The following is a 12,438-nucleotide window of genomic DNA, read 5'->3' as shown; positions in this document are numbered from 1 at the left end:
CCAGTATGTCCCAGTCCTGATTTATAAACAGGGCAGGCCAAGACATCTGAGCCTAACACAGTGCTACCGAGAAGCATCCTCCCGTTCCAAAATTTGTCATTGTACTTAAAGAATGAAAATTGTCTTTGTAATGTATCCTGGATTATAATGATAATAATAGTAAGTCAGTTGCCTTCTAGGGATCAGTCTAAGTGCTTTGCATTTATTAACTCATTTAATCCTCACAACTACCCTATGGGGCAGAAATGTTAGAATTTGTATTTATTTTATCCTCTTTAAATTTGTTTTCTTAAACATTAATATAGTAGTGCCCTTATCTAGTTCAGAAGTAAACATTTTGTCCTGCCATGTGCAGGAAAATTCTAATGATGGGATGGAGTTGAAATCTTGACAGAACCAAGCTGGTGTCAGAATAGTCCATGATAATTGGCTGAGAAGGCCTCCACCTGTCAGTGCTGGGATCAGGACAGCCCGTGCTGATTGGCTGAGAAGGCCTCCACTTGTCAGTGCTGGAATCAGGACAGCCCATGCTGATTGGTTGAGAAGACCTTCCTCTGTCAGCGCTTCCTCTGTCATTTGTCTGTCAATGACAGTATGTCCTGATCGGCTGAGATAGTCTAACATCCTGCAATTAGTTCACTGTTGGTTTTATTCAGCCCCCAAATCTCAGTCCTCTGAAGTGTCATACTTTACAGCCCATTCCCAGGTCATTTGCAGCTGTTCTTACTATATCCCATTGTGACTTCAGTCAGCACCACCTGGAAACACTTCATTCAGTGGCATTACCAAAACTAGTACCCCACACACACACTTACTGGGGAGCTAGTGTGGCTTAGTGTAAAATGTTAAATCCAATTTTCACTGAACTCTTTGTTAAGTTACTGATTTTTTTTTTCCCCAAAGCTATGTATTTCAGAATTGACTAGACTTCTTGACCTAAAATACTTTTATTTCCTCCTTAGCATATTTGCTTTGGAAAAACATGAAATATTATTTGTTGTAGTTCAGACTGCTGTGTCAGAGGTTGAGATCAACTTGTTTTTTTTTTTTTTAGCTTACTGTTGTTAACTCTTAAAATTCAGAATTCACCAGCATGGCCACCATGTAGTCGGGCATGTGGGTTCCTGTCCCAGACCTGTACCTGAAGAATAGTTATAAGCATAAACTGAGCAGAGAATATGTACCCTAAAACCTTACCAGTTCAGACTAATGACACTTGGGGAATATCTCTTTTTCTTTCATTAATTTCAACCCTCAATTACTTTGGAAGGCCACTCCAGCCCCAGAATCGTAAAAATCTTTAATGTTTTCTCCTGTTAGTTTCATAATTTTGTTTTTCACATTACAGTTTATAATTCTTTTTTTTTTTTTCCTTTTTTTAAAAAGTTGTTTTGAAGTATGGATATGTGATCGTATTTATTTATGAGATAGATATATGTAATATTTAGATAGAAGCATAGAATGTATAATGATCAAATCAGGGTAATTGGGGTTTTCATCACCTCAAGCGTTTATAATTTCTTTGTGTTAGGAGCATTCCAGTTGTTTTTTTAAATGATGTGGGTTAGGGACAGAGCTTCTTTTTTTTAATTTATTTTCTTCTAAAGTTATTGAAAAATCATTTCTCCCTACATCATGTATTGAATATTTCATTCCCCCCATTGCTTACTGCTTCCTTATTATGTATTCATTTTATTTTATTATATATTAGATTTGTAAGTGTATAAATTCTATATTAAGTTTACATGTATGGAAGATTTTCCTGTGTTTAAGAAAATATCTGATTCCCACTCTTTAGCCTAAGAGGGAAGAGTCTGCAAAGAATGACGAGACTCCTGTTGGCCTGGTTCAGGTCAGATGCCCACCCTTGCCTCTCGTGTGCATTTCACAGTAGCAGTATAGGTTACTGGCACCACTTAGGATACTGAAAAGCCCTTGAGATTGTTTTTATGGATTACGTAATCATTGCTTCTCCTCTTCCTGTGATCATTGTCTCCTAACTTGATTCTCCTCCTGCCACCTTAACTTGTTTGCCACCCAGACCTCACACCGGGCTCCCTAAGCAGTCAGCAGACACTAATTCAGCATCCACCATGGGCCAGGCACGTTTTTGGGTGAGGAAATAAAATAGTGAGCAAGATTTCTGCCCTCGTAAAGCTTTCATGTTCATGTGGGAGACAACCATAAAATAAGCCAACCAATAATGTATCATTTTAGATTACGGCAATGCCATGAAAGAAAGCAATACAGATTAAATTGATAGACTTGCAAGACTGGGAATGTGATTTCTGCCTTATGCCCATGTGGGTGGGAAGAAGGCGCGGAGTGAAAACTTGGTGATGAATTAGACTGTCCCGTGAAGATAGATGCACATGAAATGCTTGTCTGGTCACCGTAAGAGCAAGGGACAATTCATTTTCTTTCCTTTCTGCTCTGATTTAAGTTCAGAAGAGAACAGAGCCTTTGTCTACCCCTTGTTTGTCTGGATCTAGAGGTAGAATAGGGGACAGTTACAGATTGGAATTTTGGTTTTGTTGTTGTTTTGTTCTGTAGCTAGAGGGCATTGATGAAAAGTAGAGTGAAAGAAGGAAGAACACATGGCGGGGTGGTGCCCGGCCGGGGTTTGTGGCCCTCTAAAAGAAGAGGTCAGGAATTTAAGCAGCCAGTACAAGGCCTCTGTCCCCCTGGGCCTGGTGTGGCAGGGGAAAAAGGCCTGGGCCTCTTTGCGGTTCACATCTGATGAGAAGCTGTGCAGCTCAGAGCCGCTGCGTGCTCAACGCTTAAGCAGACTTCAGCCATGCCTGTTCCGTTTGTTTCTTGGTTGGCGGTGGGGTGTGTATATTTTGGTCACAATATTTTTAGAGACATTAATTTCCACTTTTTTTGAAGAATCCAAAGCTCTGTAGTTGTCGTGCTCCTAATGCTGCTACATTTAAGTATCCTGCTTATTAGATTGGACTGCTAGATGGTTGTTTTTAACAGAGCTATTGAGATATTATTCACAGATCTTAGAATTCACCCATTTAAAGTATATGAGTCAGTGATTTTTAACATGAATACGGGATTGTACAACCATCATCACACCTGCTTTTAGAAGTTTCATTCCCTCAAAAAGAAATCTAGTCACTGTCATTGTTCCCTCCTGCCTCACCCACCCCCAGCCCTGAGCAACCACTGATCGACTTTTTGTCTCTCTGGATTTGCCTGTTGTGGACATTTCATATAAATGGCATTACAGACTATGTACGCTTTGGTGTCGGCCTTCCTTCACTTAGCATAATGTTTTCAAGGTTCATCCCTGTGTCAGTGCCTCATTTCTTTTTATTGCCCCATAATATTCCATGATAAAGTTGTACTGCATTTTATTTATCCATATTATCTGTTGATGGACATTGGATTATTTCCATTTAGAGGCTGTTATGAATGACTGCTGTGAACATTGATATACAAGCATTTGTATGAACATGTGTTTTCATATCTCTTGGGCATATACCTAGGAGTGGAGTTCTGGGTCATATGGTAACGTCAGCATTTTGAAGAACTACCAGACTGTTTTCAGAGTCGCTGCACCATTTTCCATTCAGCAGTGAATGGGGGCTCCAGTATCCCCAACACTCATTAGTATCTGTTTCATTACAGCCATTCTAGTAGGTGTGAAATGTATCTCATTGTGGTTTTGATTTGTATTTGCCCACAACCAGTTATGTTGAGCATCTCCTCGTGTGTTGTGTATTTTTATACATCATCAACTTTAGACCTAGAAATTAATGGAAACATGCTGATCATCCAGCCTGACCCTTTTCTTCTCCAGATAAAAAAGCTTATTGGGTTCAGAGAGATGCAGGTGGTGAGGAGCAATTCCCAGGAAGCCAGCTCTCAGTGTGCGGTTTCCCAGGCCTAAGTTATATCCACTCCATCATTAATTTCAGCCATATCTAAATATAACCAGCCACCTGATTTTTCAGTTAAATTATCTAGTTTATCTGTTTCTGGGGCATGGACCTTTTTCTGATAGTCAAAATACCAATAGCAAAACTGACTGACTAGCTTTTATAAAGCTCAACCTAGTAAACGTAAAGCTGCTTTGTTAAAGTAACTAAAGAGTTAAGGTTAGGGGTTGCACCCCTTCAAAATCTGAAAATTGACATATCTAGCAGTTTTTACATGGTTTCATAGGGTTCAAGCCTCTTAGAGCCTACAGTAGACCCCAAATTAGGAAATGTAGAGTCTCTTATCTTCTAAATCAGGGTTCTCATCCAAATCAGGATTACAGATACCTGGTCTCCTTTAGAGGCTGTCAGAGGATCTGTGATGTTAAAACTTTTTCCATCATAATCTTAAGACTTTGATTTTTTTTTTTTTTTTCTGAGACGGAGTCTCACTCTGTCATCCGAGCTGGAGTGCAGTGGCGCGATCTCGGCTCACTGCAGCCTCCACCTCCCAGGTTCAAGCTATTCTCCTCCCTCGGCCTCCTGAGTAGGTGGGATGACAGGCACGCGCCACCACACTTGGCTAATTTTTGTATTTTTAGTAGAGACGGGGTTTCACCATGTTGGCCAGGATGATCTCAATCTCTTGACCTCTCCATCTGCCTCGGCCTCCCCAAGTGCCAGGACTACAGGCATGAGCCACCACACCTGGCCAACTTTGACTTTTTCACTGTGTTGAAACCTGTGCGGGTGGTGCAGAAGCAGTAGTGGGTACATCTGCCACCTCAGCAAGAAGCACAATGGTGGCACCAAGCTGACAACCACATACCCCAGTAGAAACAAAAACCGCCAGTTGCACTTAGTGGTCTAAATGAAGCAATAGAGTAGTTTAATTTTATTATTTCATGACCCTTGTGCACACATGGTCTTAAGACTCTGTATGATGAAATGTGAAGTTTTCACAAAGCACTTCTGCCACGTGCTGATGCGGTCGTCAGGAGGGAAAGCACATGTGCAGTTGAGCTGTCGGCCGAACTTGCTGCTGTTTTCATGGAACACCATTTTTACCTGAAAACTGACTGACAAACTGGTTATTCCAACTTTGAGTATTTGGCAGGCATCTTCTGAAAACAAGGAAAATGAAAAAGTCACTTTAAGGAAATTTAACTGACAGAGTTTGTTGTTGGTGATAAAATTTGAGCTTCCTAGGGAAGTTTGGTTTCATTTCGTTGTCAGAGATGGGGTCTTGCTCTGTCGCCCAGGTGGGGTGCAGTGGCACAAGTATAGCTCACTGCAGCCTCGAACTCCTGGGCTTGAGCGATCCTCCCACCTCAGCCTCCTGTGTAGCTAGGACCACAGGCATACACCACCATAGCCAGCTAATTTTTTTTTATTTTTGTGAGGCAGGGTCTTCACTTTATTGGCCAGGCTTGTCTCGAGCTCCTGTACTCAAGCAATCCACCCGCCTTGGCATCCCAAAGTGCTGGGATTATAGGCATGAACTATCACACACAGCCAGAAATTTTGAATTTCGGAAAATTTATATGCACCAGGGTGAGCTTCAGCTTCCCAATGCGCAGACACTCCTGCTGAGCTCAGAGGTGATGGGAATGAGTGGGCTTTTTCATAGATACGATGAAGTGAGTCACCACTTGGAAGAGCCATAAAACTCAGTGAACGAGTATTTCCAAATGACCGGTAAATGTTACAAAGTCATTCATGGGCAAGAGAGCCATGCAGAGTACAAGACGCAGCCCTGGATTTGAATGTGAGTACAGCCCCTCATTGATAAGGTTTCAGCACCCATGCAGGAGCTCACCCCTAATCAGCTACTACTGGTTGAGTTTTGATGTATCTAAAAACGCTATTAGAGACTCCTCCCTTGCCAGTGACGTATCTGCATGAGACCAGGCTTTTATCCTATATTTCAACCAAAACATTCTGAGCACAGAAGCAGATACGATCATCAGCATTTTTCTGGTAAGCCAGACATTAAAGAGATTTACAGAAATGTAAAACAATGCCACTTTGCTCAATATGCTTTGGAAAATGTAGTTATCATTCATAAATATGTGTCATTTATATTAAGACATGATGGTTTTTTGGTTTCTTTTTGATGTTGTTTGAGATGAGATCTTGCTGTGTCGCCCAGACTGACGTGCAGTGGCACAGTCGTTACTCACTGCAGCCTCAGATGCCTGAGCTCAGACGACCCTCCCCCGCCCCCTGCCTCAGCCTCACAAGTAGCTGAGAGTACACTACAAGTGTGCGCCACCACACCTAGCTAATTTTTTTAAAAAGAAAGATGGAGTCTGGGCCAGGCACAGTGGCTCACGTCTGTAATCCCAGCACTTTGGGAGTCCAAAGCAGGCGGATCACCTGAGTTCAGGAGTTTGAGACCAGCTCGGCCAACATGGTGAAACCCATCTCTACTAAAAATACAAAATCAGTCAGGCGTGGTGGCATGTACCTGTAATCCCAGCCACTCAGGAGGCTGAGGCAGGAAAGTTGCTTGAGCCCAGGAGTGGGAGGTAGTGGTGAGCTGAGATTGCGCCATTGCACTCTAGCCTGGGCAACAGAGCAAGACTCTGGGTCAAAAAAAAAAAAAACAAAAAAAAGAAATTCAGCTTCTTCGGTCCCACCCTAGACCTGTGGACCGTCTGGGATGGGTTGCAGCACTGTGTGTTTTCACTGTTCTCCATCCATCCTCGAGCATGCAAGACTTTAATAACGGCTTTGAGTCATCTTCTTCCTGCATTGTCCCACCTTTGGCTTTCTCAGTTCCCTCAGAGAAGAACCTGTTCTGCTCTTGCATTTCTTCCACTGAATTTAGCACGCTTCCTTTTAGAGACTCAATAAATATTCATTCTATATGAGGTTTTCTGCATAAACTCGGGCGTTAAGACTAGTCTTCATAGTCACAGATGAAAATAACCTGAAGCTCAGAAAAGAAATTGCTTGGATCCGTGGTTGAATGAGTTGGATGACTCAGAAGTACCTTGCATTAGAATGGACCTCTCTAGAATTCCCCAAATCTATTGTGCTGGACCACTGAGAAGGCAGCCTGGTGTACTCACTCAACAGTTCAAGAAATGCGTATTCCAGGCACCGTGCTACCTCTTGGGGCTACCCCAGGGAATAAAATAATATGGTCTCTACCCTTATGGCACCACCCCTACTGGTCTGGGAGACAAGAAGAGGCAGCAGACCATTGTGACGCGAGGGCCAAGTACTGCAGTGGCGGTCAGTGTGAGGTCTGGTGAGAGCACAGGCGTAGGAGACCTACGCCCTTGTCAGGGCGCCCCAGAGAAGTGGCATCTACACCAACGGCCAGGACTTCAGGACTAGCTGGTTCAGTGACAGCAACATAGAGGAGGGAAGGTAGGGGGGCGGGGTGTTCCCAGCAGAAGGAACAGCTCCTCCAAGGCCCAAAGTCTAGAGAAAGTAAGACGTGTTTGGATTTGAGCCAAACCTGGAGCTCCCAGTTGAATGGAGCTGGAGTCTAGATCCTGGGGAGCTTGGTGGAACATGAGGAATTGAGGTTGTGCGGGAGACTGGGACCCCACCCCGTTTGTTCTGGCTGCAGTGTGAAGAATAGATAGGAATGGATGTAAAAATGATGTTTGAAGGGACCAGCTCAACATCTGCTGCAACATTTCAGGGGAGAAGGGGTGGAATGAGCCAAGCGGCTTTGATGGCAGAGAAATGGTCCAATGCAGAGATGTTACGAAGGAGAAACACAGTTCAGGGGGGATTTGATTGAGATACTTGGGGAGAAGAACCGGGCCCTGGTGTAGGAAAGGCCTAAGATGGATCTTATCTGTTGTTATTTAGAGCTCTTTGAGTTAAAGAAGACAGACACTCAATTCACTGTTGTTTATACTCACAGGGGAGTTTACCAGGCAGACAGTGGGTCACTCACACTTTGTCCACAGACTCACAGGGACAGTTTTTCTCTCCATGTCCCATGTCCCTGCTCTGAATGCAGCTTTCCTTCGTCCCTCTATGATGACAGAGGAAAGCATGGCCCTTGATGGCTTGCCAGAAAAGGCCTGACCCTTCTGCCCCCTGCCTGCCCTTGATCCTGTTGCTGTAGCTAGGGAGGTGGGGTACTGTGATTGTGACTCAGACTGGGTCGTGTGCCCACCAAACCACGTGATAGAGTCAGGGAGCAAGAGTTCCTCAGAAGAGGGGGAGCTGTGTGCTTCTCTCGGCAGATGAAACAGTCTGTACCCAACTTTCCATCCACTAGCTGTGTTACTTTAGGTGAATGGCTTGGTTCTGCAAGCTTCGGTTAGTGCTGTAGACAGGTAGCTGTGATGCCTCTGCCTTACGGAGCAGCTGGGATGAAAGGGGAACACATGGAAAGCTGGGCAGCCCCCATGACAAAGTTGTCAGTGTCCTGGGAAGTGGGCCAGAAAGGGACAAGCTTCCAGGATTTCTCAGCACACTTACCAGGTAGATGCCTAAATGCAGCCGCCTTTCTTCATGTCAGTACGGGACTTATTTCTAATTCTTGCTCCAGACTCTGATACCTTGAGGTAACTTTTCTATTTTCCTTTTTTTTTTTTTTTTTTGAGACAGAGTCTTGCTCTGTCACCCAGTCTGGAATGCAGTGGCGTGATCTCTGTTCACTGCAACCTTTGCCTCCTGAGTTCAAGCGATTCTCATGCCTCAGCCTCCCAAGTTACAGGCGCCTACCTCCATACCCAGCTAATTTTTGTATTTTTAGTAGAGACAGGGTTTCACTATGTTGGCCAGGCTGATCTCAAACTCCTGACCTCAGGCAATCCACCCACCTTGGCTTTCCAGAGTGCTGGGATTATAGGCGTGAGCCACCACACCCTGCCTCTGTTTTCTTATTTAGAAGATTATCATGCTGTGGAACTACTTCATAGTTAGTTAGATTAGTTTAAATGGTGATTGGAAGATTAAAAATATACGGTCTGAAGGGTAACTTCATGTTTGTAACATATAAATAAATTAATGAAAATAAAATCAAACTTAGGGAGAAAAAGCCACTTGTGAAATACTGTGCTGGTGACCCAGCCCTGCAGCGCCATCCACACGGTGGATTGATGTGTTTCCATTTTATCAATAGATTTTTTTTTAATAAAGCTGAAAGAATATAGTACAAACTGTTAATAGTAGGTGCCTTTGGGTGGTATCATGTGAATTTTTCTCTTTTACTATACACTTTTGCAATTTAAAAAAAATTCACAATGGGCCAGGCACAGTGGCTCACGCTTATAATCCCAGCACTCTGGGAGGCCAGGGCAGGAGGTTCACTTGAGGCCAGGAGCTGGAGACCAGCCTGGACAATGTAGCAAGACCTTGTATCTACAAAAAAAATTTATTTAGGCCAGGCGCAGTGGCTCATGCCTGTAATCCCAGCACCTTTGGAGGCCCAGGCAGACAGATCACCTGAAGTTAGGAGTTTAAGACCAGCCTGGCCAACATGGCGAAACGCTGACGCTACTAAAAATAGAAAAATTAGATGGACGTGGTGGCACACACCTGTAACCTCAGCTACTCAGAGGGTGAGGCAGGAGAATCACTTGAACCTGGGAGGTAGAGGCCGCAGTGAGCTGAGATCGTGCCACTGCGCTCCAGCCCAGGCAACACAGCAAGAGACTGTCTCAAGAAAAAAAAAAAAAAAAAATTAATAGCACACACACCTGTGCCTATATGCCTGGCTCTTCAGGGCTGAAGGAGGAGGCTTGTTTGAGCCCAGGAGCTTAAGGCTTCAATGAGGTATGATTGTGCCACCGCACTCCCACCTGGACAACAGAGCAAGACTCTGCCTCAAAAAAAAATTAATAATGTATCACATTTGTCACCATCAAAAATCAGTAAAGATATTTTTTCCTTAAAAATAAAAACAAGTGGCCGGGCATGGTGGCTCACACCTGTAATCCCAGCACTTTGGGAAGCCAAGGCAGGTAGATCACCTGAGGTCAGGAGTTTGAGACCAGCCTGACCAATATGGTAAAACCCCGTCTCTACTAAAAATATGAAAATTAGCTGGGCATGATGGTAGGCATCTGTCGTCCCAGCTACTCAGGAGGCTAAGGCAGGAGGATTGCTTGAACCTGGGAGGCGGAGGTTGCAGTGAGCTGAGATCATGCCACTGCACTCCAGCCTGGGCAACAGAGCGAGACTCAGTCTCAAAAAAATAAATAAATAAATAACATAAAATAAAAACAAGCTATCTGTGTAACAGTAGTACTGTTCTTATGAGAACTCTTGTTGGTTTACAGGGAAAACTAGTACATCACATTATTTTAATCCGCACTGTCTGTAAGTGATTTGATGTTGACTTAAATGTTTTATGGACATGAGAGTGTTCTTAGGATCTATTGGCCAGGTCCTGGGGGAGGTCTCACACCCTGCTCCCCAAGATGGGTGTCTTGTACTTCACTTAGGGACTCATGTGGGGCACGTTCCTTCTTCTGTTTTTATGGCTGATATTTACAGTGTGTTCTGGAAAGTTTTACTTGTTGCAAGGGTGGTGATCGTTTGGAAGAGGAAAGAATGTGTTGAATTAAAAGGAATCGTATATAGACCAATGGAGTTTCAGTGAACAAATTTATTTCAAGTCAGGATTTAAATCATGCGTTCCCAAGTACTTTTTGAAATCCAGAGAATGATAGTAACCTGTTTTTTAGAGGTTTGTTTGTTCTTATAATTTTGAGATTTTCCTTTGATGTTTTTAAATTATAAAAGAAATACGTGCTTATTCGATAACAAATGAAACAAATACAAAAACATAAAAATTAAAAGTTAGTCCTTTTCCTACTTCACCCTCTGCACTTCTACCCATCTCTACATCCAATCAGCCAGTTCATGTTTATTGTATTTTCAGACGGCTACTGAGAAACTTTTGGGGTGATGAGTATGTTTATTATTCGATTATATGATTGTTTCACAGGTATATGCATATGTTAAATGTATCAAATTATACACTTTAAATATGTACAGTTAATTTTATATAAATTATATCTCAGTAAAGCTGGGTGTTTTCAGAAGCCCAAAGTTGTTAGGTATTTCCTTTGGGCTAGGGGTGCAGTGAAGAAATTGCTAAGACACCAAGGGCATTGTGAACCAAGTAGTTTTGGAACCTTATGACCTAGTGAACATTTTTCCATACTTTTTTTTGTTTGTTTGTTTTTTGGAGACGGAGTCTCACTCTGTTGCACCAGCACAGTCTCAGCTCATTGCAACCTCCACCTCCTGAGCTCAAGTGATTCTCCTGCCTCAGCCTCCTGAGTAGCTGAGACTGCAGGTGCATGCCACCACACCCAGCTAATTTTTATATTTTTAGTGAAGACGGGGTTTCACCTTGTTGGCCAGGATGGTCTCAGTATCTTGACCTCGTGATCCGCCTGCCTTGGCCTCCCAGAGTGCTGGGGTTACAGGCGTGAGCCACTGTGCCCGGTCTCCATAACTTTTTCAAAATTAATTTTTAATTTACATATACTGAAATTCACTCTTTTTTGTGGCCAGTTCTCTAAGTTTGATAAATGTGTATAATCATGTCTTCCCCACCCCAGTCAGGATATAGAACAGCTTTTTTTGTTTTTTTCTTTTTGAGACGGAGTCTTGCTCTGTCGCCCAGGCTGGAGTGCAGTGGCCCAATCTTGGCTCACTGCAGTCTCTGCCTCCTGGGTTCAAGTGATTCTCCTGCCTCAGCCTCCTGAGTAGAACAGTATCTTTAGCCTCCAGAAACATGGCTTTATGCCCCCTTTGTAGTCAGAGCCTTCCTCTTCCTTTATCTCTGGCCCTCACTAGACAACGTTTTGTCTTTTCCAGAATGGAAACTGCATAAATGGATTCAGTGCGTAGCCTTTGAGTATCCCTTCTTTCATTAGCGTACTGCGTTGGACATTCGTCCATGTTATGCAATCTGTTGCTTTTCCTTCTCGGTGTTGTCTCATTATACAGAAGTGACACCGTTTGTTGATCCATTTCCTAGTTGAGAGTTATTTGGGGTGTTTCCAGTTTTGGGCAGCAACACCGTTATAAATATTTACATACAGATTTTAGACATAAGCTTTTATTTAACTTGGGTAAACACGTAGGGGTGCAACCACTAGGCGTATGGCAAGTGTGTGTTCAGCTTTCTAAGGGACTGCCAAACCGTTTTCCAAAGTGGCTGCTCCGTGTGCACTGCCCCAACAGTGTGTGAGCTCTCAGGCCTCCCATATCTGTCAGTATTTGGGGTCATCAGTCCTTTCATCTCATTTTGATTTTAATATGCACTTCCCTAATGACTAATGATGCCAAGCTTTTTTTTTTTTTTTTTTCAAGACAGGGTCTTGCTCCTTGAGCCAGGCTGGAGTGGAGTGACTCCATCATGGCTCACTGCTGCCTCAACCTCCCAGGCTCAGGTGATCCTCTCACCTCAGCCTCCTGAGTAGCTGGGACTACAGGCGCACACCACCACACCCACCTAGTTTTTGTATTTTTAGTAGAGACAAGGTCTCACTATGTTGCCCAGGCTGGTCTT

The 12,438-nt window shown here is 43.5% G+C and overlaps 1 protein-coding gene across 9 annotated transcripts in view; it reads left to right on the top strand.

The window, feature by feature from the left end:
* Positions 1-12,438, top strand: part of PPP2R5C (protein phosphatase 2 regulatory subunit B'gamma) — a 162,892-nt gene that overhangs the window by 96,106 nt on the left and 54,348 nt on the right. The window lies entirely within an intron of this gene.

Source organism: Sapajus apella, unplaced genomic scaffold, assembly GCF_009761245.1.
Source record: "Sapajus apella isolate SASKATOON/1434 unplaced genomic scaffold, GSC_monkey_1.0 scaffold20, whole genome shotgun sequence".
Taxonomy (NCBI): domain Eukaryota; kingdom Metazoa; phylum Chordata; class Mammalia; order Primates; family Cebidae; genus Sapajus; species Sapajus apella.
This window is presented reverse-complemented; position numbering and strand designations above follow the sequence as displayed.